This window comes from Akebia trifoliata, chromosome 11 (genome assembly GCF_017979445.1).
Source record: "Akebia trifoliata isolate Shusen 1 chromosome 11, ASM1797944v1, whole genome shotgun sequence".
Taxonomy (NCBI): Eukaryota; Viridiplantae; Streptophyta; class Magnoliopsida; order Ranunculales; family Lardizabalaceae; genus Akebia; species Akebia trifoliata.
The window spans coordinates 2,328,151-2,355,632 of record NC_141385.1 but is presented as its reverse complement, the minus strand read 5'-3'; positions in this window follow the sequence as shown (position 1 = coordinate 2,355,632).

Below are 27,482 nucleotides of genomic sequence, written 5' to 3'. Positions count from 1 at the left end.
ATCTTAGAGATTTTTTAAGTAACGTGCATAGCTTTTTTGATACTTCTCCAGATTCTCGAACCTCCTCATTTTGACACCGAAGACAACCAATCCCCATCGTTGGCAATTTTTTTGTTTTGTTTTTGGAACAAGATATCTCTTAGTCTAATGGACTGATCATGGTTCATTGGGCTTTATCCAACTCATGAAACAATCTTATCCATCAGAATTAATCTCTGAGTATCACTCCTCATCCAACACCTTATCACGTGACACCATTTAAATAATCACGTTGCTCTGGAGGAAAATGTAAAGATTCAATGTCAGGACCTAGAGAACATACCACATCACAGGAACCTTCTCATTTAAGATCTACCAACAAATTCTCATCATACGGACTTATGAACCTCCTCCAAAGGTCTAATGCCTAGACCTCCCTCCTCTTTAGGCTTACAAATTTTCTTCCATCCAACTAAACGGTGCTTCTTTCTATTACCTACCTAATCCCAAAAAACCCTTACACCTCGCCGTCGACGGAATAATGCACGGATGACCACACGGCCACGTAATCCAACGAAATCGTAACGCGTCGCCGTTCGCCCGGTCAGACGCAGCCTTGTGGTCGATCGAAATATGCCATATGGAAAAAGAGTCAAATTGAAATGTAACGAACTTTGGGAGGGGCAGAATGGAGATTTTGGAGGCGGCCTCCTTCTGACAAAACTTTTTTTTCCGCCCTTCCATTTTTTTATAGAAATTCTGAAAATAGAGCAACTCTTGGATAATTCTTAGGAAGAGTACCTCTTGGAAAATCCAAGATTTGAGAACCCTACGCTATACTAACTTGTTGCCCGGACACCTTTTTCATAAGTTTGAGGGAAATCTTTAACAGCTCTTAGAGACTTCTTGGAAGCCTTTATGAAGATAATCAGATAAAAAAAATGGCTTGAAGCTTTGCCTCTCCTCGCGATATTAAAGCTTTCCATTTTACCCCGATTGAATCAAATTATTCATACCCACGGAGAGAGATTCTTCCGCAAGGATAAATAAACCCGGAGATAAATGTCTTAGACCCTGAGAAGCTGGGAAGAAAGCGTTTGAAATTCCATTTATCATAAAAGAAAACATGGACGACTGGAGACACCCTCTTATTAATTTCAAGTAATCCCAAAGATCCTTCCTCTCCGTGACAAAACACGATGCTTTGATTATGCAAACCTTGACCTTAACATTCTGAATCTCCACTACGACAAGCAAAAAACCTAAGAACCCCCATGAATTAAATTAATCTTGGCCTGATCTACGAACCACCATAGCCATATCGACCCACAATCACTAGAAAAAAACAACCTTTGTTTTGAATTTCCTACTCAACTTCTGAAGGTTTAATCTTCTCCTTGACAACAATGAATAACTAAAAGATATATTATACTACTTTTTAAGATTCGTAAGTCCTACTTGAGATGAGAAATTCACGACCTCTCTCTGATATTCTAGATGATGGATGCACGACATAGGAAACAATCATCGAGTGCTCCTTGGGATACACATTTTTATGGGGAAATGCAATCGTGTATCCCAAGGTGTACAAATCTTCGGTTCCCAAATTGTTTTGTTAGGGAGTAGATTGAGTATGCCAGCTGACGAGTCATATTATCATGACTCTTCTTACAATCCTCAAGAAGATCATTATCTTTTGAGTAATGATAAAATGACTCCCCCGCCTGGCATACTCAATCGATTGCCCTGACGTGGCATGTGCTATAGTTAGAACTGTAGATATGTACTCCTTGGGATGCACAATTTCACTTTTATTGTGTATCCTGAGAAGTATAGATCAATGATTCTAGCACATGTGACAACAAACAAGACTAAAGTGTTGTTTGTTAAATTGAAAAAAATAAGTGCTGAATAGTATTAAGCGTTGAAACTTATAAGCGCTGAATTTAAGTGCTGAAAAAGTTGTTTGTTTAGATGCTGAATCATGTTTGTTACACATTGCTGAAACCGGTAAATTGTCTTTGTTACCCTTACAATCATATTATACATTGTTTGCATGTTTCAAATGCCTATTTCTTATCAAACACAATAAAATATATTATTTCTCATAAAATTAAAATACAATTCATTTTTAAATAATAAATAATACTCAAATTTCAATTTATAAATAATAATTTGTATTTATAAAATCCCACAAATTTCAAATTAAAAATAATATTGTCATATAAGTCACCAAAATTTGAAATCAACATTAAAAGAACTTAATTTTGGATGAATAATTTTCAATGGAAATGAAGGATGTGTAATTATAAAAGTACCCTATGAATTAATAAGGGCAACCCACACCATAGCAAATTTTTTTTGTTTTATATGAGTTAAAATTTTTGGAATGAGCAAATTTTTAGTGAGGATGGTCTATATGGTCTAAAGATCATCCTCACCAAAAAAACTTCTAACTAGTTAAAAATAGTTTTCAAAAAAAAAAATGGACAATTTATGGTTCTTGATCTTGTTTTGATAGGATTAGAAGTTTCAGGATGTGCTGATTTTTGGTGAGGATGATCTCCTCATTGTAGAGATCATCCTCATCAAAAATCAACTTATTCCAAAACTTTTAACTCATATAAGACAAAATAATTTAGCCATGGTGTGGGTTTATTAATTTGTGAGGTGCTTATATACTAATGAGGAGATCATCCTCACCAAAAATCAACTCATTCTAAAACTTTTAACCCATATAAGACAAAATAATTTAGCCATGGTGTGGGTTTATCAATTTGTGGGGTGCTTATATACTTATCCATGGGATATAAGAGGTAATATCCTTTTAAGAATAAGGGTATACTTGTCCATACTCAAAAAAACGAAGGGCATACTTGTCCGTGTCGAAAAAATCGAAGTGCTTACCGCTTCAGCACTTTTTTTCAGCATCAAAATAGTGCTGAATTTTTTTCACTTATTTTCAGCAATAAACGCTGAAAATATAGAGTAAACAAACGTGCTATTTTAACAAAAAATGCTGAATTTAATTTTTTTCAGCAATAACCACTGAAAAATAGCGCAAACAAACACTGCCTAAATGAAAAACTTAGATCTTTGATCTTTGGTGCAAGTTTCTTATTAAATAGAGAAGATGGGTATGAGAAGTTACATAAAACTGAAATTCCTGAATTTCTTTGATCTCCGGTGGAAGGCTTATTAAATAGATAATGAGTTACAAGTATTTAAATAACTATCCTATCCATATATTTAAATATGATTTGATGTATCTCAATGTATCTTAATACATAATTAGTATTTTAATATTGTCCTACAATTGCATATTCCTTTGAATAAGGAACATGAAATTAGTTACATTTAATAAGAGTATCCTTTGAGAAAGTGATTAAATTGTTGATTGATGATTGGAAATGTCTAATCATCCTTGTTGAAGATCATCACTTGTATGTTGACAAATCATTACCAATTATATTTGTGGGTTAATATGAGAGTATTAGAGGAGAATAGAGATGAGGAAAATGTAAACAAGGTCATAGAGGAGAAAAAACTAATAGGAGATAAGGGGCATCACATGGAAGAAGAGAGGAACTCATAAGAGAGAGGCAAGGAGTGATAAAATAAAGTAAAGATAAGGAAAATCCATAAAATTTTAGATTGAGACAAGGAGTTCTGTCAACAAGGTTTCTTAGATAATAATGATGTGTGAGTGTGTGAGTGTGTGTGAGTGTGTGTGTGTGTGTGTGAGAAAGAGAGATGCATGCTCATGTATTGCCTTGTTTTCAGTCTTTTCCATAGAAAAGGCATGAGATAAATCCCTATTTGCTAGAATTTGGGTAGGTCAATGAAAGCTCCCTCCATCCGCAGGATGCGCGGATCCGCTTTTGACCTTTGAGGTTTAGGAGTCGTCACCTAGTTATTATGGTCTAGGAACCGATCATTGACTCTAAAAGGCAAAAGAAACGAATCTACGAAAAATAAGAAACTAAGTCCGGGGATCACGTTACGGAGTTGAAAGGTGTTAGGCACCAACCCTGCCCGGTAAATGCCGGTCTCTACTAATTCCCAAATAGAACTACATTGCTAAAAAGACCTAATCAATAAAAAAAATAAAAATACTTACCTTTTCCAAACACAATGATTTTTTTCCCTCAAATCTGATAGAATAACTTCTTGTACAGTATTCCTCGCTTCGTTCTGTCTCCGGATATGATTTCTGATCTCCAAGTTGAGGTATCTCTTTCTTAGATCTAAATTCTTTAGATTTGTTTATGGGTTTCTAAGTGTTTTTGAAGAGTTTCTAGGTATTTTTTGAGCTAAAATTGAGGTATGAGTGTTAGGTAAGGAGTTAGGACTTCAAAATTAGGATTTATAGGAGGTTAGGGAGGCTTTTTGACCTACTTTTTCTAGGATTTATTATTTGATACGAAAATAGGGTGTGAGGACCTCTATTTATATATTTTTTTAAGGGTTGATTTAGATAGAGTTAGTGTTTAATTAGAGTTCTTTTAGTTAGAGTTGTATTTTAAATAGAATTATTTTAGGTAGAGTTGTATTTTAGTTATAACTCTATTAAATAGAGTTATTATTTAATTAGAACTCTATTATGATTTTGACTTTTGGTCTTATTTGATTGACTTTTAATATTTTGACTTTAGTCTTAATTGATTGACTTTTAATATCTTGATTTTAGTCTTGCTTAATTGACTTTAATTTTGACTTTAGTCTTACCTGATTGACTTTAATATCTTGACTTTAGTCTTGCTTGATTGACTTTAATCTTTTGGAGAACCCTCCTCTATTATATCTTTAATTCTTTGGACCCCCAAATGTAGGGGTCCTTAAAGAAATATCTCACGAACCCTCAACAATTTTTCATAAGAGCCCGATTGATCGATTTTTTTAGTTCAAAATTTTAAATTAATTTCATTAATGTTTCACTTTAATTATTTAATGTTTTATTTACTAATTTCGAAAATTTTAATTATGAAAATTGTGAAATTACCGTTTTACCCCCGGAGAGGACATTTCACATTTTAAGTCGATTTTCGATGTTTCAGGATGTTTTGGAATCAGTGTTTCATAAGGAATTCGATGGGAATGTTGGTTTGTGTCATTTATGAAATTTTTTGTGTGAAATGGTTGTGAACTTTATGAGGGGCATTTTTGTAATTTTGTCGAATTCTGTGAAAATTGGCTAAATAATTTATTTGGTTTCGATTTGTTATTTTATGTGTTTGAATGGATTTTCCTAAGCGTAACGTAGGCTCTAAGGATATTTTAAGTTTAGGGGTATTTTGGTAATTTGGTAATTTTTTAGTGATTTTTATCGTAAAACTTCTTTTTGTCTATAAAATGATGATTTCTATGTTTCTGGGGTCATATTTTCCTAGCGTACCGTGATTTCTACAGTTTTGTTAATTTGAGATACCTCATCTGGATTTCTGAAACATATCTGGTAACAAAATAAAGCATTGGAATAATCATCCATCATTAGGAAACGTTGCAATCGGGTTGACGAGTTGATTAATCAAGCGAGTGCAAAAATGGGGTGTCTACAGATGCCCCTCTTTGGCAGAGGGTTGAAGCAAACTAGATAGCAAAATCTATTTTGGTAAATAGTGCGATATCCGAATGCCAAAGCTAGTGACAGTTCATTTTGCAGCCTGATTTAGTAATTCGTCGAGGCGTTCGGATCCTTGAGGGTAAAACTCTCCTCGAACTAAAAGGTTGTCAGGTCCTCGAGCTTGAACTCTCACTAACGATGTCAGATCCTCGAATTTTAGAAAATTCTCCCTGACTAATGCAAAAGTGCACGTGTGTGCAATAGTGTGATGCTTACTGAGTAAAAATGTGTCAAATCCTAGAGATCTTCTCTCACTGACAATAATGATTCAAAATTGAGATGCACTTATGCAATGAAAACAATCATGGCAAGGTTTAACAATGTGGTAATTGGAGTCATAACATTATAAGAACTTCGTTAAATCCTATTTGAAATTCTTTTTTAGAGTTCAAAAAAGTTTGAGTCTCGTTTATCGGATTCGAGCATATCGTAGCCACGCTTCTCGGGTTAAGGAACTTAAACAATCCTGTTAATTCATTCTATGATTCAAAAAAGTTAGAGTCTCGTTTCTCGGACTCTGGCTAAGGTTTACAGTAACTTAAACAATCCCATTAAAATTGGAGTCTCGTTTATTAGACTCGAACTAAGGTTTAGAGGCACTTAAAAAAAACCTATTCATTTTATGAGTCAAAAAGTTAGAGTCTCGTTTCTCGGACTCGTACTTAGGTTTGTAGGCACTTCAAAAAGCCTACTCATTCTATGATTCAAAAAGTTGGAGTCTCGTTTCTCGGACTCAAACTTAGGTTTGTAGGCACTTCAAAAAACCTACTCATTCTATGATTCAAAAAGTTGGAGTCTCATTTCTTGGACTCGAACTTAGGTTTGTAGGCACTTCGAAAAGCCTATTCATTCTATGATTCAAAAAGTTGGAGTTTCGTTTCTCAGACTCGAACTTAGGTTTGTAGGCACTTCAAAAAGCCTACTCATTCTATGATTCAAAAAGTTTGAGTCTCGTTTCTCGGACTCGAACTTAGGTTTGTAGGCACTTCAAAAAGCCTATTCATTCTATGATTCAAAAAGTTGGAGCCTCGTTTCTCGAACTCGAACTTAGGTTTATAGGCACTTCAAAAAACCTATTCATTCTATGATTCAAAATCGAGTTCAAAGTTTGAAAGATCAGGCCTTTATTGGCTTATCATGCATCTGGATTCATAATTATCATTGGGCTTCGCCAGAGTTTTAAGCTTTTTTATGATTTTCTTTTTTATCATGTGATCAAGAACAAAAACTTTGGAATTAAATGACCTTCAAAAATGCCCCTAGTTTCAAGGTTGGCTTTAACTGGGACTTGACTACGAGACTGATGGAATGGATTACGCTTGAAAAATATAGACTCTGATGTATGACAGATAGAAGAACTGACATTCTCTTAAATTTAAGACTCTTGATTATCATATTGTAATAAAGAATTGATCATTATTTTTGTGAAATGCTTGAGCTGGACTTAAAAAATCTTGATAAATATTAGAATAGAAGATCTTTCTCTTCAAAGTGGTTAATGATTTTACATCTTCCATTAGCGAACACTTGAACAAGTAACATACTTTTGAAGATCCTACAATGTTTAAGATGACTTCTGATTTTTTTGACTTCAACATTGTCTTCGTCGGATGTGAGCTTTTGGCTGAAAAACACATATTGTGGCTTGAATGGTTCTGCAATTTTTGCACAAGCTTCCTTCTGAATTTTTCTTCTTGATAAGACTTTTCCTCCCATTTGATGATGCCCTAATTTTTGCCTAGATCGCCTCTTCAGATTTTCAATCTAACGGGCTTTGTTTTTTCTTTTTCTAATGATGCCTTGATTTTTGCCTAGGTCGCCTTTTCAAGTTTTCAACCTAGCAGGCTTTCTTTTTTATGATTATGCCCTAAATTTTGCCTAAGTCGCCTTTTCGGGTTTTCGACTTAGCGGGCTTTTTTTTTTTTAATGATCTTAAATAACCAACTCGACAATTTCTTGGTTCCCTACACCTTAACCGAGTTAATTAGCATTCAACATGACTTAATAGGTGGGCTTAGGATATGATTTAGAAAGAAAAGATATAAGGCTCAACTTCCCAAAATGCCCCTAGTTTGATATTCTCTCTTTTCTGTCAATTATTTTGATTTTTTCTAAATGCCCCTAGTTTGACACTCTTTTCTTTTTTGCAAATTTTTTTAATGCCCCTAGTTTGGCATTTTTTTTTCTTTTGAATCTTTCAATAGGGGATTTTCCTTTTAGATGACACTTTTCTTAAGAGAATACATTTATTCTTTGCGTGACCGGGCCTGAAGTAACTTCTCAGATTGCCTGCGTTCCCCAAATATTTCTTTTTCTTTTGGGATCAGGTCAAAATGTAGTTCATACTTAGACTTCCCTCTCGAGGTTGGTTGGTGTGGTTTAAAAAGAAACATGCTATTTGATTTTTTTTAAAGACTGCAAGGGGGTAAAGAAAGTTATTTTTTCTTGGTAAAATAGAGAAATGATTCGACCAAAGAAGGCCCCCTTTTGTGAAATACTATTCGATTTGGTCAAGGTTTTAGGAACTCAATGTCTTGATTGTTCTATCGAATAAGATATTCTTTTGAGAATGAGTAATTTTCAATCTTTTTCTGAGAAGAAATAATCTTCAGTCTTTTTCTGATAAAGAAAAATCTTCAGTCTTCTTTTACAAAGTTGAGTGTGATTGACTTCTTTGTATTTGACGTTGACTCGTTCAACCCTTTCCAAACTTTGAAAAAAATCTTATATTCTTTCGCGAATGAGAACTCTTCTTTCTTAAGTGAAAAACATGAGAAATCCCTTCTTACAAATCTTAACACCTTTGTTGATGGTTTCAACTACATCATTCTTGATAGTTTTTTATTTTGAAGTTCACCCTCAACTTTAGGATTTGATTTATTTTGGTGAAATCTATCCATATATTCTCACGAGACCATGCAGGAACGTTGTTGAATTTCTCAAGTAAATTTATTATTCTCTCATGTTCTTCTAAGGAAAATGTAGTACCCATTTACACTTTTTGAGTGTACTCTTTAATTCAAATATTTATCGAGCTTGATTAGTGAGTTTTGAGTCATTTATCATATTTTGATATTATGCTCAAATCGTTATTACACGAATGATAATCAGAAGCTTCTTTATTTTATTAGAATTAAAAAACATAAACTGACAAACTCGTCGAAGACTCGAGAGTTGAAGAAAGACTAACGCAATTGAAACAACTAACTGGATTTAAAGACTGACGAAAACTGGATTGAAACTCAAAGAAAACTCAGCGACAATTATCTACAAAACGAAAAGGTCCTTCTGGGTGGATGGACTACTTGGACTTGACATTGGTACTTTGACTAGACGACTCTTTTGACGGACCCAAAATAACACAGATGAGGGTTTAGAACGTTTAGGGGCACCTAAGATTAACCATCGATTCTGAAGGTTTGACTCTTAACCACATGATTAGCCCTCTGGTAGAAAATATCGAATCCAAATGCACTATACGTCTATAGTGACCAAAAAAGTGAGAAAGGTTAGACACGGGTCTTCCCCTGATTGGGATTGAACCTTTGATTAGACAAATTAATTTGATCCTAAGATCGAATCTTTTTTATATAAAGTGGTATGAATCTTTAAAAGTTAAACCAATTAGTCAAACTAATTTGGTGTTGATCAGTTTAATCCATTTGTCAATTGGGCGAACTAGTTTAATTGGTTCAAATTGATCGGTACATTTTACCAATTGGGTCGGACCGATATTACGGGTATAGTTTGAACGGTCTGGATCGGTCCGCCCACTTACCTGTTGGTTGGATTGATTAAAGCAACCCGGGAACACCCATAGTCGGTTCGAGTCGTGACCTATAGGAAAGTTTCTAAACTCTAGGTTTACTACGTGCAATGCAATATATCTGGCCACTCTTGCCCAAGTGCACCTATATACCTCTTAATACGTGGTGACTTGGTTTGATATACCGTAGAGGTGATAATATAAAACCTCAACTCACTTCTCTAAAGTTAAAAACAGCCAGTTTGATCTCCAGTTGAGAGGTGGCGCACGATGCCGAGTAAGGGCCCACTTAAATACCTCTTGTCTATAATAGACGTAGTCTATCCCCCTCGTACATTAGGGTACAACGGGGCAAGATCTCGCTTAGGCACCGGTTTTGACCAAGAAGTGCAATTGATGTACTTGGATTATCTTTTATATACCTACGGGTACGAGTCAAGAGTTGTAACTTTCATAAATGGTTTGGCATCCCACAAGGGGACCGACCACGTACTAGTACTACGTTGGCAATCGGGACATGTGATTGTGTGGCTCCCAATAGGTCAAAGGCTTAGGTCGCTCCAGCCTGAGTGCATCGATATACCTTTCAGAGTCACCTGATCAGACAGCATTGATGCCCCAGTTTGATATACCCTAAGGTACGTGACTAAAGTTGTAATTTTCATGAATGACGTCGCATCTCCGAAGAGACCGGACCACTCACTAGTGCCGCTATATTGGGACATGTAGGCATGCAAAACAGTAAACGTGCATGTGGTATGTGCAAAACAGGGTGGGGTGTGCCCGGGGCATTTTTCAAATAAATGGGCCCATGGGCTAGATTAAATCGTCAATGGGTCACAATCATAGGGGATGCGAATATATTAAGATCACAATCATAGCATGCAAATCAAAAGAAATTAAAATCAATCGAACAAAACCAATTAATTAATTAAGATCAAGCAATCATGTGAGACTTAAGGTTCAATAAATCAAGGTATCCAAGGAGTATGATCATATCAATCGAGTAGAAAGGAAACCATGCACCCTAATCTAGCACATAACTCATTCGAACATGGACTCATCAAGTTAACTCATCTCCTAGCATTCAACGTCGTATAACATGGAAAAATATCACATGGAAACATTGGCATGAAGCATAAAGAGAATGCACAGTGAATTCCATGAGATCTATAATCCAAACGAGTCAACTCGACTTATGACAATCAAAATCGGGATATCATAGCAACACATTATGGAAACCTAACATTAAAACAATTAGCACACAATTAATTCCTTACGTGGTGCAAAACGAGTTAACTGAGTTGACTCACATAAAAATTCCTCCCTATGGTTAATTTTCGAAATCCAACCCTCCTTTTCTTTTTATGGTTCAATCAGGGATCACTTTTTTTACAGTCCGAAATAATTCGAAACTTCAAAGAGTATTAAATCGAGGACAGAATGATAATTCTTGAGATAAGGAGTGATGGTCTATTTTAAACAAATTGAATTTTTTTATTTTTTATTTTTTAAAAATGCAACAATGAATCAACCAAGTAAATCTCTTTTTTTTTTATTTTTTTTTTTAATGTGTTGCTGCCATAGGTAGACATCAAAGACCTTTAGCAAGATTTGAAATCTTACTAACTTGGTGAGGATATCATTCCCTTTTGGGAATCACAAATGCTATCAGGAGCACCCTTTAGTAAGGAAAGTTCTTTCCTTAACTAAACTAAATTTCAAATGGGACCCATATGCAAATGATTAATCATAAAAACACCCATGTAAATTTTTGTTTGAGAAATCAACATTATTGAATTGAGGTGAAGAAAAAAAAAAAAAAACTTTTATAAAACATATGAGTTCCACCTCAAAACTTGGTAAGTGACAGACTTGATAAAATAAAAATAAATTTAAATTTTTAAACCAAATGTAACACTAAGTCTACCAAGTTAATCTCTGTTATTTATTTATTTATTTTTTAATCTTTCTTTGCTGCTAGCACACACGCACATACCACATGCGTTTCCTTTTTAAAAAAACATTTGCTGCCCATACAGCCCACATGAACATGACAAACCAAAATCTCTAAAAACAAAAAAAATCTTTTTTTATTTTTTATTTTTAAAACAGCACACACGCTTATTAATACATATATTTTTGCTGTTTTACCCTTGCTGCCAAAGGACGAACTCACCCAGTTTTATTTTTGGTTTCTCAACTCAAATCATCACAATTTTATTTTTGATTTCTCAACTCAAATCATCAGCTTGCTGGAATGGAGACAAGAAGCTAGTAATGATCTTAATATTTTGCTATTGGTCCACATGTTACAATATCCACCTGGTTAAGAGATCTCTTTCAAAGTTGCTGAGCCAAAAGAACGACATCAATGTGTTCACTTATAGTCCCTTTTTTCACAAACTCCAACTCTAGATTAAACAAAGCTAGATTGAAATCATCAGGTGAAATAAATCCACTCACGGATATTGTGTCACCATTGGGAAATTTCGCATGCCAACGTTGAATGGTATTCAAGTTAATATGACCATCATGTATGCTTTCATGAACAGAAACAGAGAGAACGAACGAATCGCCTACCAACGCGCGAATGGGCTTCGATCTACTAACAGAGAACTTGCTTAGATCATAAAAAAAAAAGCAATAAGTGAGATTCGTGAGAGCTAGATCTGCAACTAGTGTGTTGGTTATGATCATGGTAGAAGGAGCCGTCAGAAGAACCGAACCATGATCACCTCACCGTTAATGGAGAGTAACAGGGGAATTAATTGGTGAGGTTTTGGGGGTTTTGCAGAGAAAGAGAGAGAGAGAGAGAGAGAGATGGAGAGACGTTCTCTCCCTCTGCTGTTTCCAATGGAGAAGAAGATAATAAAAGAAAAACAATAAAATTTCTAACAGCACACCACCTAATCAAGATAAAAACGTTAATGTTTTTACAATTAAAACTTGATTTTTACTGTGGACACACCGTCCTAATAGAAGCAGCAGGTTGCTGCTAACAGAACCTAAAAAAAAATCCCATTTTTTTTATTTTTATATATATCATTTTCTGTTTGCTATCATCAGAGAGTAAAACTTGCTAACTCTAAAAAAAACTAAATACCTAAACAAAAATAATAAACGAAAAACAAATAAATAAATAAATAAAATTCTTTTTCCTTATTTTAAAAAAAAAAACATTGTCAAATAACCGATCAAACATATATATTTTTTTGGTTTTTTTAAAAAGAAATCTTTTGTTATCAAAAAATAGATCGACATAACTAAAAAATAAATAAATAATAAAAAGGTAAATAAAAGAGCCCCTTTGTTTCATTATTCCATCCTCAATAAAATAATCCTTTGAAATTTAGCATTATTTAAAGTCATCCTAAGTGACTCTCGATTGAACTACTGAAAAATAATATGCCAGGTTAACGCACTCGACATTAAACCGAACAATTAATGATTGGACCAATAAATATAATAAATAAAAAAACAAATAAACAAACAATAAAAAGAAACTAACTAAAAATTAAATAAAATAAAATAAAACTAGGTCATTGGCAATGTTCCAATACTTGGGGTTTTTCAAGTCTAATCCTTAATGTCCCGAGTGGAGTCGCCACTAAAAGCTCCCTCGATCCGCAGGGTGCATGGATCCGCTTTTGACCTTTGAGGTTTGGGAGTCGCCACCTAGTTATTATGGTCTAGGAACCGATCATTGACTCTAAAAGGCAAAAGAAACTAATCTACGAAAAATAAGAAATTAAGTCCGGGGATCACGTTACGGAGTTGGAAGGTGTTAGGCACCAACCCCGCCTGGCAAATGCCGGTCTCTACTAATTCTCAAATAGAATTACATTGCTAAAAAGACCTAATCAATAAAAAAAATAAAAGTACTTACCTTTTCCAAACGCAATGATTTTTTTCTCTCAGATCTGATAGAATAACTTCTTGTACAGTATTCCTCGCTTCGTTCTGTCTCCGGATCTGATTTCTGATCTCCAAGTTGAGGTATCTCTTTCTTAGATTTGAATTCTTTAGATTTGTTTATGGGTTTCTAAGTATTTTTGAAGAGCTTCTAGGTGTTTTTTAAGCTAAAATTGAAGTATGGGTGTTAGGTAAGGAGTTAGGACTTCAAAATTAGGGTTTATAGGAGGCTAGGGAGACTTTTTGACCTACTTTTTCTAGAGTTTATTATTTGATACGAAAATAGGGTATGAGGACCTCTATTTATATATTTTTTTAAGGGTTGATTTAGATAAAATTAATGTTTAATTAGAGTTTTTTTAGTTAGAGTTGTATTTTAGATAGAATTGTTTTAGGTAGAGTTGTATTTTAGTTAGAACTCTATTAATAGAGTTATTATTTAATTAGAACTCTATTATGATTTTGACTTTTGGTCTTATTTGATTGACTTTTAATATTTTGACTTTAGTCTTAATTGATTGACTTTTAATATCTTGACTTTAGTCTTGCTTAATTGACTTTAATTTTGACTTTAGTTTTACCTGATTGACTTTAATATCTTGACTTTAGTCTTTCTTGATTGACTTTAATTTTTTGGAGAACCCTCCTCTATTATATCTTTAATTCTTTGGACCCTCAAATGGAGGGGTCCTTAAAGAAATATCTCACGAACCCTCAACAATTTTTCATGAAAGCCCGATTGATCGATTTTTTTAGTTCAAATTTTCAAATTAATTTCATTAATGTTTCACTTTAATTATTTAATATTTTATTTATTAATTTCGAAATTTTTAATTATGAAAATTGTGAAATTACCGTTTTACCCCCGGAGAGGACTTTTCGCATTTTAAGTCGGTTTTTGATGTTTCAGGATATTTTGGAATCAATTTTTCGTAAGGAATTCGATGGGAATATTGGTTTGTGTCATTTCTGAAATTTTTTGTGTGAAATGGTTGTGAACTTTATGAGGGGCATTTTTGTAATTTTGTCGAATTCTGTGAAAATTAGCTAAATGATTTATTTGGTTTCGATTTGTTATTTTATGTGTTTAAATGGGTTTTTCTAAGTGTAATGTAGGCTCTAAGGATATTTTAAGTTTAGGGTTATTTTGGTAATTTGATAATTTTTTAGTGATTTTTATCGTAAAACTTCTTTTTGTCTATAAAATGATGATTTCTATATTTCTGGGGTCATATTTTCTTAGCGTACCGTGATTTCTAAAGTTTTGTTAATTTGAGATACCTCATCCGGATTTCTGAAACATATCTGGTAACAAAATAAAGCATTGGAATAATCATCCATCATTAGGAACCGTTGCAATCAAGTTGACGAGTTGATTAATCAAGCGAGTGCAAAAATGGGGTGTCTACAGTCAACGGACATGCATGTAAGCTAATTGAATTGATTATTTTGTAAGGCGAAAGTACTCAACCATCTATTTAAATTGATTCTTTCAATGGACAACAATGTTAGAAAATAAGGAATGGGTCTTCTTGGTTGAAGACGACATGTTGAAAAATACTTAATATGTGTAATTATTTGAGTTTGATTTGAAGATGATGAGATTGACAACACTACGAGAAAACTAGGAAATTCTATAGAAAAAATTGACGGGCCAAGGCCCACGAATTTTAGAAACTAAATTTTGACGGTCTAGGACTGTTCAAATTCTTGATGTTCTCAGATTTAATGGCCGAGAGTTATCAAATTTCTCTCATCCTTCATTAATTTGACAAATTCGACTTGTCGAAAAATAAAATTTGACAATGAAAAATTTGACTCCAATTCGACCTCTTGGTCCGTTGAATTTTATGAAATTTGACGACCCAAGACTATCAAATTTGGGCTTTTTTCACATTGTGCAAGGTCTCAAGGCATGCAAGTATGCAACATAAGGAAAATACAACCAAGGAAAATAAAAGAAATACGATCAAGATGTAAGAGGACAAGAGCCACTAATGTGCTTGTTCAGATCTAATGGTACCACTACTTGCATTTAGAGATTTTTTGGTAATGAGATTTCTCTTCAAGAATAAAGGTAATAAAATGGAAATGATGAAGATATGGGTCGTTGAGGTTGTAGATTACGAGAACAAAACACAAAAGAGAATGGGTTGAGGTGGAGATGGAGATAAAGTTAGGTTTAAAGAAAAAATGAAGGCAAGATCATGGTCGGCTTGATCGCAGGATCAAAATTGGCCATGGAACTGATACCATGAAAACAAACCAGATTAAATGAAAAAAATCAAATCTTTAATCTTTGGTACAAGTTTCTTATTAAATGGAGAAGATAGGAATACGAAATTACATCATTACCCTAACCACATTTAAACATGATTTGGTGCATCTCAATGTATTAACAACATGACTAATATTCTAATAACATGTTACGTTAGGGGGAGTTGATTGAGTATGCCATGTGGGGGAGTTATTTTATCATGTTTCTTATTATTATTATTATTATTTTTTGTCAATTTAGGCTGCCTTTCTGTCTCTATTGCCTCCTTTTTGTATATGCAGTGCGATGCCCAATTTATGATAGCAAGTGTAAAATTGGGGAATCAAATCGTAGTTAATCCTTTGTCAGTAGCCCGAAGGCGCCACTTCAATCCAAACCCTTTTTGGCCTATCCTTCAAAAGATTGAGAAGGATACAAACCTTAGCTCTGTTCAATCTTTTCCCTCTTTGGGTGGCTTGATCGATAACATGAATTTCCCTAGAAAACAAAAGTATGAAAAAGGAATTAAAGAATTTTGTATTTTGGAGAAGTTTTAGAATTGTGTTTTGATTTGTGTCTATAGATCTCTTTATATAGAATTAAAGTGACTCTTCAAACAGCTATCATGATTGTTTGTCTCAATAATCATGATTGGATCTCTTTAGATCCAATCTGATTGTCATAGGGTAAAAAGATACATTCTTTTATGGTTTTTTTGAAGAGCTGTGACTCTTCATGAACCAAGGAAACACTCATTGGAGCGTGGTCAAACAAACATGTTTGACCCACTATCAAACCCTAATGACTAACTAACTGTCAAGTTGTTTAACCAACAATCTATTAGATATTTTCTTGGTCAAACCCATTGACCAACTTCCATGATGTTTGTCAAGCCCATCCTGTTCACCAAACAAAGTCCTACATCCACTATGATCATCCAATGGTCGAGATCAAATCTCATTGTTAGATCTTGCAAATAGAAAATGCTCCTCAAACTCTTCATGAGGATGCAAAGTGCAAAGTGTATCTCTAATTAAATCGCCCTAAACACACAATCACCTTTTTTCAAGTGTGCAAATGTGGTGTTAAGCCGCCATTTAGTAACCTCTTAAACAAATAGCTAAATTAATTATTTGAGAGATCTTGTATAACCTTAAAGAGAGTGTTCTATTTTTTTTTTCAATGCGGGACTATTCTATTTTAAGAGATAAAATCTAAAATTCCATAATCTCTCAAAAGTACAAAATATAAATTCAACTTACAACCAATTTAACACAAAAAAAAGACTTAAAAAGCAAATTAACCTTTTATTTTTTTATTGAATCTAATAAATATTTGTTTTATGTCTTTCTTGGTTCTCTTGGCCTCTTATATCCCCCCTCCACCTTAAGCAGCTCCATCACTCTATAACTTAAGAAAAAAATTGAAACAAAGAGGGGAAGCAATGTTCACACAACTTCTCCTATTTCATTTTGTCCTGTTATTGGTAAAGGTGGCATCCCAAACCTTAAACCTTAATGCACTACGTGAAAATACACAAAATTCGACGGCCCAAAACCGTCAAATTATGTAACTATTCGTCGGCCTTGACCGTCGAATTGATCTGTCGAATTTAGCCTTGTCGAAAAAAAATTCGACAGTTGAGAACCATAGAATTTTTATAAAATTCGACGGTCTAAAACCGTCGAATTTAATAAATTAGACGGCTCAAAACCGTCGAATTTTAAAAATTAGACGGCCCAAAACCGTCGAATTTATTAATTCGACAGGCCAAAACTGTCGAATTTGGAATTTTTTTAACAGAATACTATATTTTCAACTAAGCCTAATGAAATCTCTTTTTTATGCATTTGTCTTCAATCCATACCTGCAAAAAAAATCACACATTCATATTCATATCGACATTCACATCCCATCCACACCAATTTGCATTCAAGCATTCAATTCATAGTATCGAAGAATAATAAGATTAAAAAAAAAAAATTACTTATATAAGTCAAAATTTTAATCTCACATATTGTAAGAATTCCTAAGATCATGTTCACATACATCAATGGAATGAAGTCTAAAACCTAAAACAAGGTTTTACCATCCACTCTTGATGGCATGGACCTAAAACAACCAAGTTCAATCTTGTACAACGAGTGTTTTCTCCGTTGAATTCAGATTCCACAGTAACTTGAAAGACCTCTCACCATCGAAATGAAAGAATGGAACCCCTTGTACCACAAATGAAAAGAATTTTAGATCTTCACCACGGGCTGAAGGACTTTAGACTTCTTCCTTGCCTTAGTAGCAACCTTGGAGACTTCTTCTACATTCAAGCGTGCCAGTGCTCTTCATTGTTCTATACATATGCAAATGACTCTTCACATAAATCAAGATGGTATTTCTTTATAACTTTTAGCCTAAACTTTCCTAAATAAACAACAGAAACAAACAATTAACAAGAGAGAAACCCAAGAATACTGTTTTGTGTTAACAATTGTTTTCCCCATACAAATACAAAACAACCATATAAATAATAAAACCAAAACGCACCTTCAAGACTGCTTTGTACATTCCACTACAATCAGTATGAGGAATGATTCTCAGTCATAGCAGTAAGCTAATCTAAACAAGGACAGCAGTGGCTCAATGTCTTGCATGATTATATAAGTGCTGAGCGTCACATAAAAGTAAAAGGTTATGCAACATGACATTGGGAGCTTTTATGTTTGTACATATAAATGATTCAATCAATGATTAACAACCAATCATGAAAAATTATCAAATTTTTGGGTTATAAGAACATTCACAATGGAGTTACTTGTTTACGTAAGACCCAAAAGAAGGGGCAACTCTATGATTCTAATCCTACAGATCCTTTCTTCTGTTTATCTAACCAATCTCTGATTGGGACTATTATGTGCATCTATAATGATGGGAGTATGGTAGCTTATAATATATATGATGTGTGGAATCAATTCCTTATGGGGTAGAATATATAACATAGCAACATTTTAGGTGTTTGTAACTTAAAATATACAATCTTGCAGTATAACTTACTTTCCACACACACACACATGTCAAATAGATGTGAAACTCTTTGGTCATGAAGGCAACTTGTTCAGTGTTCAATCCTGTGAACAAAAGAAACATGGGATGGGTTTTACCTCTAGCACGTAAAGCATCAAAGAGTTGTTGCCGCATGCTGATGATCCGGTCAACCATTGCTTTCAACTCCACCATCCATTCATTATACATATCCCTGCAGACCAAACATCAGCCTAGTTTAGTGATATAATTTGAATTTATTGCCACTATAATATAATAGATTGCACAGTCCAACTTAGATCCAGTGTGTGAATGGGTCTGCTGGCCTATTAACAGGACACCCCAAAAATAAGGATTAAAAGCCTTGATTTTGAGGGGATTCTAATCCATTAAATGCAAGTAATAAGGATTACCACTCATAGGTAATATGGAAACTTACCATCTGAGCCTTGGCATGGAGTACTTCGAATAGAGGAACTCTGCTCAAAGCCCAGTTTTGGAGGATCACTAAGCATCCCATGGTGGGAACCACCAAACATAAACAAATCCCCTTCATCTGTGTAAGATACAAAAAAAAAGCTATTTAACTAGCCACACACCACCATTAATTTGGAATATGGGACAACATGGATTAAATCAAACTAGCTGCTAAAACAATCTAAGTTGGGGGGTCTTTTCCAATGTTGGATTCAAGTTCACCTTCATCAAAACTAGATATCATAGCCCAAGCATGTCATTGGCGAGCTATTAGAATCCTCTATCAACGACATAATGCCTGTATGGAATAACATTAAAAAAATAGTATAGATATTTGAAACAAACATTGTTTGGTTGAAATATCACCATTCTATCATTTAATGACCAAGGTTATGGATTGAAATTGTTTCAGGCATGGATACTATGGGAAGAAATCAATGCCTTGAAACTAATGGATTCATGTTTGGAGGATTCATGAGTTGTATCCGAAGTGTTACGATGTATCCAAGTAGGCCTACTGTGTGTACAAAAACTCCGAGATGAGAGGCCTAACATGTCATCTGTGATTTTTATGCTCGGTATTGAAAACTCAACATTGCCTCAACCCAAATAGCCTGGTTTCTTTGGAGAAACAAGTCCTATCTAAGTGTCTTCAAATTTTTTAGATAGAAAGAAAAGGATACTAGTAAAGGCAAACAAATGTAAGTAGGCCTTAGATATCGAGAAGACCACCCGAATCTACAAAATGAGAAAAACTTAACTAAAATCAATGCTTACAACTATGTCCTGTTCAAAAACAAGATCATGATGGAAAATTCCTTTGCATTCATTGAAAGCGGCAACCTCTGTGGTGAAACAATAAAGATTTTATGTTAAGTGTTAATGCATCATATCTAATATAACGTATACATCTAATTTAATATCCTTTGAGTAACGAAAAAACACGAAATCGGACGGCTTAAATGCGAGAACCAACTGTTTGTACTGAAGGTCAGTAACCCCAAAGAGTGTGTACAATGACACCAGAACAATATTAGTAAGAGTGCGACTAGCCTTACTAAGTTATTAAGGATTTCATCCTCATTAAGAGGCCTTACACTCCCCTTTTGGCATCCCAAAAACATGATCCGATGCTCATTTGATATCCCTATAAAGGAAATACCGGATATTAGTAAGCATGCCATCAGGTAGAAGCTAGCAATGGTAAAATTTAGATGGCTAACATAATCTATTTAGAAATGATAACAAAGAGATCAATAGTACTTGCAGCATCTCTTACTACTTAATGTACATCATATGGAAGAAATGTTCAGGTCAGGAGGGAAGAACAAAATGAGTTTGATGCGGTATGCTTAAGGTCCAACTGCCAAAAGTAAAGACAAACATTCATCTTGAGTCCGTGTCACCAATCACTTCTAATAAAAGAAAGGTCATAAAAGTTGTGACTTCCAACAACTTACCTTTAGACAGACAAATTTCAAGCTAGTAAGTGCTTTGCATAGCTAGAAATTTGAATCAAGCCAAAACATAGCTAGGGCGGGTGTCAATGGATTCAGAAGTCCAAAACATTCATTCATGTATACAACCGTGGTTTAAACATTTTGAGGCAACGCTTCGATAAGGAGAAAATCAAAATTGTCTCAACAGAAACATTCCAAACCAATCTAAAATATTATGAAACATAACTAGACATCTTGAAACATTCTAGAAGCATTGAATGTTTTGGGGTCAAAAGTTTCAATCTTGTTTCGGCGGAAATCAATCTAAATATTCCATTAAAACAAATCTGTATAAAATAATACAACACAAGGAAGAAACATAAGCATAAGAAGAAATCAAGAACACAATGCAATGATCAAACCTGCTATTTGCTTGCTTCCAGGTCAGACAGAACTTGCTTTGTCAACTCAGCTAGAAAACGCTCTGAAATGTTTATTTGAAAGGTATAAGCAGATATCAACTTCACGTGGAATGCAAGTTGATAAAAACCAGCACATACAGTAAGTCTTAGCCTAGCAAAAAAAAAGTAACTTTAATAATATAAAGATTGACAGAGAGAAGGGGGTCCATATTAGTCAATGACGGTTGGACTTGGTAGTGGGATTAACTTAGTTTGGTTAAGGGGTGAAGTCTAATTTTGGTGTTTGACTTACTGATCCATCATTTTAGTTTTAGGAACAACTCATTCACAACCTGTGTATTTTATAATATTTTAGAACCTATTTTATAATTAAAACCAAAATTAACAAACACCACTAGTTTATTCTAACTAATCTCTGTATGAACCATTCGATGAACATATAACAAAAGAACAAAAAAAAACATGAAAATTCACAAGCAATACAACATATCTTGATCCTTGCTTCTGAATTCTGATCCAAATAAACAAATAATAAGTTTTCAAGAGAATCACTCAACATGTTTTTGGAATTCTAACCCATAACAACCAGAAATTTACAATCCAATTCAACTGAAGTCCATCCAATCACACAAACCAAGAAAAAAAATCCATATAAAAAGAGAATTGTGACTGACCTTGGAGTAAATCCATTTATCATGAATTTCTACTTCTAAAACTCAGCATGATTGAAAAGAACCAGAAGTTGAATTTAGGGAGCGATTGAAGACAAAGGCGTAGAGTGAGAGTGAGAGATCGTTTGGTGCTGTCGAATGTCTTATTTGATCGATCGTGCTTCAATATTGATGGCTTTGTGAGTTTTCGATTGAAACAGGAGATTGAGAAGAAATTCTCATTTTCCTTGAGAAAGAAAATCGAATGGGAGATTGACGGTTTTGTGAGTTTTCGATCGAAACAGGAGATCGAAACAAGGATCTGTGAGTTTTCGATGAAACAGGAGATCGAAACAGGGATTTGTGAGTTTTCGATCGAAACAGGAGATCGAATGTGACTTTTCGATAAAAGAGGAGATGGAATGTGACTTTTCGATAAAAGAGGAGATCGAATGTGAGTTTTCGATGAAAGAGGGGATCGAATGTTAGTTTTCGATGAAAGAGGAGATCGAATGTGAGTTTTCGATCGCGTTCTCCAATGGCTCCAGTGAGTTTTCGATGAAAATTCGAATGGAGTTCTCGTTCGTCTTCTCCGATGGCTCCAGTGATAGTCAGCTTTTGAAGAAAATGTCAATTTTTTATTTTGTTAAAAAAAACAGTCTGGTGGTTCGTTGGGCTTAGCCCGTCGAATTAACTTATTGGGCTTAAATGGGCCGCCCAAATAAACGTGTGACTTGGGCCACCGAATTTAACGCCATATTAATAACGAATTTTAGCTTTTTTGACGTAGTGATGCCTCATTGCCAACAAAATTGCGGAGACGTAAATATTCCTTACCCATTTGGCAACGGTGAAGGATGTTATAGGAATATTGGATTTAAGGTAACATGCGACAACAAGAATTATAGCACTCCAAAAGCCTTACAAGGCAATGCTACCATTGAAATTTTACATTAAATTTAATTGCCTTCGTGCTGTTGGTTGTTTGGTAGAGCAACTGGCCGAGAGCACACATGATCAAGTATTAATGGTCAGAGTTGCGGACGCTACAAAGAAGAACGAGAGAAGAAATCTGAGCATGCAAAGAGGGACTTTTATCAAAATGTGCACTATCACAACCGTTAAAGAAACAATACAAGCTAAGATATCAACTTTGAATTAAGCTTGAATTATTTATATTAATTTGACAGAATGTTTGAATTGAATTAAGATGGTTAGCTGAAGCAGCCAATGCAACCAAGTTCTTGAGAAACATGCATGTTCAACACTTGAAATAGTTTATATTTTCAGTTTTTTATATCTACAATGGGTGGTGATGGACTGCAATTTTCTTTGTTGTTGATCAAAAGGATCCTAATTATATTAAGTTTAAATATAAAGGAGGGGACATTTGTGGGATCCAAAATTTGGAGTCGAACCACTTCTACTCCACCTTCTGATCGATTGTAGATCTTGCTAAATAAATGCAGAGATTAAGATTAAGAAATGGACTTTGGGTAAGTCGAATTCGTTCCACAGGGACAATGAGGATTCACGGATTCATTCGGATAAAAATGCCAAAACAGAATTGGAAAACAGATTAGTTTTAAAAACAAAACAAAGTTGTTGTAGAAACTAAATTGAAATCTAAACAGAAAATAAAGATTGAAATTCTAAGAGAGAAGGATTAGAGAGTTCAATGTAGCCTTTGCAAACCATCCACAATGCAGATTAATTCTGAATCTAACTCAATCCATGTAGCAAGTCATTGCTCATGGATAGGAAAGTGGAGCCGTTTAATCAACGAAAGTAACTAGAAGTTATTCATGTAAATCCTAATCTGATTGAGATTGCTTAATCTATATTCTGATTCTTCACAGAGCATAGCCATTCTTGAACTTATCTAAGTAGTGGCTATCAAAGTTGAATCAGAAATATAAGCTAAGGGATCTAATCAAAGAAGAATTTACAGAATATTTAACAAGATAAGCAAGAATAATGAATTTGAAACTACATTAAATGGATGGACTTGCTCTGGCATTATTGAACGCTCTAAGGAGATTCTAGCCACTCATTGCAAGATTTATAATTGCAACAATTAATAAAAAGCAAAGAATATGGGTGAAGAAGATGAAGACGATGATCGATCCAAAATTCTCTTTTTATAGCTCTTCCAACAATTACATAAACAATGAGTGGTTCCTCTTGATGTTCTCACTACACTCAAGATCTCACTCAAAGGAAAATTGCAGAGAATTACAAAGAGGAGAAATCAAAACTTAGAGAAGAAGAGAGCAAGGAGGAGGACCATTATCTAAAATCAACCCTCAAATTTATAATGTTCGTATTCAGGCAATCGGGTTAACTTTTCGGATGATTCGCTTCAAACTACCCATTCAGTTACAACCACCGAAGCTTCTAGAAGCTTCTGGGAAAATCTCGAGGGCAAATTCCTCGAGATGACCGTGGCGCGGTCATGCCTAGCCGCGGCGCGGTCATGCCTAGCCGCGGCGCGGTGACGTGGCGCCCAAATCGATCGAGATTTTTCTGGATGCTTCCTTTCGGCTCGTGTATTGTAACCGTAATTGTTTCGCGATTTGTTAGCTTCCACGTGCGCTACAATTAATACTAATATATCATTAGCTCTATTAATTTGGATAAATAAAATAATTTTGCAATTATTTAAATGAACTAACATTTATGTAATGGTAATCTTAGTGCAATTGTGGTCCCAAAATTGAATAATTGGGACCTTATCACCTTCTCTCTTATAATAGTAAGGATATCTATATAATAAAATACTGCGGTGAATCCCACTCTTTTGTTCCAAGATTTATACCCTACAAACAATGTATTTCTAGGACCGTTGTCCCCCCTCCATCTTCTCTCTTCTTCCTCTACCCAACAACCCCCAACTTTATTGTCTTTACTATACAATTTTTTAAAGTGATATTTCATTTTTTCCTTTTCAATGATACATTTCCAAATCTATTATTTTTCCTCTTCACCCCCCTAAACATCAAAGAGGATGACGCTGCCTACAAACTCTAGTTTGTATACATTTTAGATCCCTCTATTTCCCAAGTTAGTTAAGACCTTTTCAAAATAATAATAATAATAATTGAAGTTAAAAGAGGAAATTACCAAATTAGCTAAGTATTGTAGCAAAATAACTAAACCAACATATTTTTGTAATGGGTCCCGTTCAACATATTTTTGTAATGGGTCCCGTTCAATGGCAAACTTTTTGGCAAAATATTTTTCAAAACATGAGTTAGAAGTTTTGGAATGGGCTGATTTTTGGTGAGGATGATCTCTACGGTGAGGAGATCATCATCACCAAAAATCAGCCCAATCCAAAACTTCTAGTCCCATCAAAAATAATTTACAAAAAAAGGACGATCCACAATTTTTCAACTTGTAAACATGGGTTAGAAGTTTTGGAATGCTCTGATTGTTGGTGAGGATGAGGAGATCATCCTCACCAACAATCAGCCCATTCCAAAACTTCTAACTCATGTTTTGAATAATGTTTTGCCAAAAAGTTAGCCATTGAATGCTACCCTTTTGTAAACAAAAAATGATAAAAGTCTCTATTTCATAATTATTTCTTTAAAAAAAAAAGGGGTTATTTAATGCACAGTGACGATAAGGATAGTTTGATGAATTTACCTCTATGCCCTTCAAGTTAATATAGGTTTATAGGAAAGGTAAATAAGTAAATAGAAAATTTGATAATGCAATATATAATAATTTTGATAACAAGATAAATTAAGAAATTATAAAAATCCAATATATGACTATTTTCATAAATATAAAATATACGTGGCTCATTTAGTATTATTTTTTTTGCAAAATACTCGGCAATTTCGTAAAACAACCATTTGAAAATTTTACTTCCAACCTTTTTTTTATTTTTATTCTTTTGGGCAATTAGAGGAATCTCCATCAAAACACCCTCTGTTTGGTCCGATACTACTTAAAAGTTTCCATAGTTTTTGATGTTTGCACAAGTGGTCTTCATTCCTCATAGCTCTAGATGTCTGATTAAAGACATCCTCTAATATGTAATTTGACACAACTCAAGGGAAGATTCTCCTTTATTCATTTTAAATACTTAAAATCATGTTTTGTTTGTAAACTCTTAATTTTTTTCAGAGCTTCATAATCATGATATTGGTCTGGGCTTGGGCCTATTTCGACTGGGGTCCAAATCAGGCCAAACCTGAAGGACCAGGATCGAGGCAGGAAATGACTGGATTCCTGGCCAGGTCTAGAGTTGGGCCAGTCTTGGGAACCGAACAATCAGTCTGGGTCAGGTTTTGGATCTGCTGGCTTCCTTTCACACCTCTAAAACTGATAATCTTAGTAGATCTCTGTGAAAGATTTATTTTAAAAATAAAAAACAAGCAATTAATTAAAGATGGTTCACATTTAATAATTACAAATGTATTCTTTTTAGGGTATTTTAGACACACCCCTCTGTTAAATTAGTGACAATAAAATTCGGTAGGTTGTGAGTTCGATACCCAGTATAAGCATTAATTCCTCAAGGCCACCTGCAAGGTTGCACCATCACTTACCCAATGCATGTGATGTGCGGGCATTGTATGTGCCCAGGGAAGGGACCTACACGCCTTGTCCAACCTCTAGCTTTGGCTCTTTCGATCCCATTAGTCAAACGTAAGTTTGGATACCCCCTTCATAAAATAAAATAAAATAGTGATAATATGTTTACCCTCTTGTAAAAATGCAAGATTAGGTTTACTTCCTTGATGATAACTCAACTTTTCTTCATGATTTAACAGTGAAATTTTGATTTTTGCCAAATTTTGATTTAGTAATCTAATAGAGGGCTACCATTTTTAAAACACCCTCTTTTTTATTTTTTTATTATTATAACCGGGTATCTCTATAAATAGCGGACTTGGCCTATATATGGATTTTGCCCAATCCATAAACCATGGTCTTGTCCAAGGACTAGTCTCGGGGCACGTGCAATACTTGCATATCACATGCACTAGGTAAGTGAGGGTGCACCCTCGCAGGTGGCTCCTGAGGAATTAATGCTCATATTGGGTATCAAACTTACAACCTATGAGCATTAACCACTTATTAGTCTGAAATTGTCATGGTTGCCCTTAAATATCATATTGGTCCCCAATGAAAGTAAAATTAATTTTTAATAAGGTTGACCTTGTAATCCAAAACCCCCTCACGAGTCTAAGACATTTTTGATAATTTTTTTAGGATTAGGAAGTTTAGAATTAATTATATTTTTTTGGTGAAGATTATATCAAACTTGAGAAGATCGTCCTAACAAAAATGAGAACTCAGTCTTATCCCCTTTAAGTTTTCAAACTTATGGCAAACATTTGACCTTCTCCTTTTATGAGAAACTAGTATAAGCATGATTGAAATACTCACACCTTAAACCTCTTGTTAGAAAATTTTGATTTCTCATAAAAATTCTTTAACTTCAATTTTAGGTTGGGTGACAATATTGCCCATATTTAGCCTATAGGACTTTTCAAAATAAATCAAAGGTTGAAAATGATGTATTTTTTGAAAAAAAAATCAGCAAAATTGTTTTAAAATAGATATGAATTTTTTGAGAAATAATCATGATAAATATGTTCATTGAAAAAATTAATTTCACAATTTGATTGGAAGTAGAAAAATGTCAAAAAAAAAAAAAAACCTGATTTTAGTTGATAAATTCTATTAGCACCTAAATTAAATTAAAAATAAGTAATAGGGTGAGAATATCATCCTCTCACTTTAGGAAAGAAAGTTAGGCCTGGATACAGTCTTCTCTTTGGTGGAGAGATTTTTTTTTTGATTTTGGAAGGTTTTATGGAGAGATATCAAATAGTGAAGAGCACAATATGAACATCTAGCTTTTGTAGTAAACAATCATCTTTGATGTCAACTTGTTG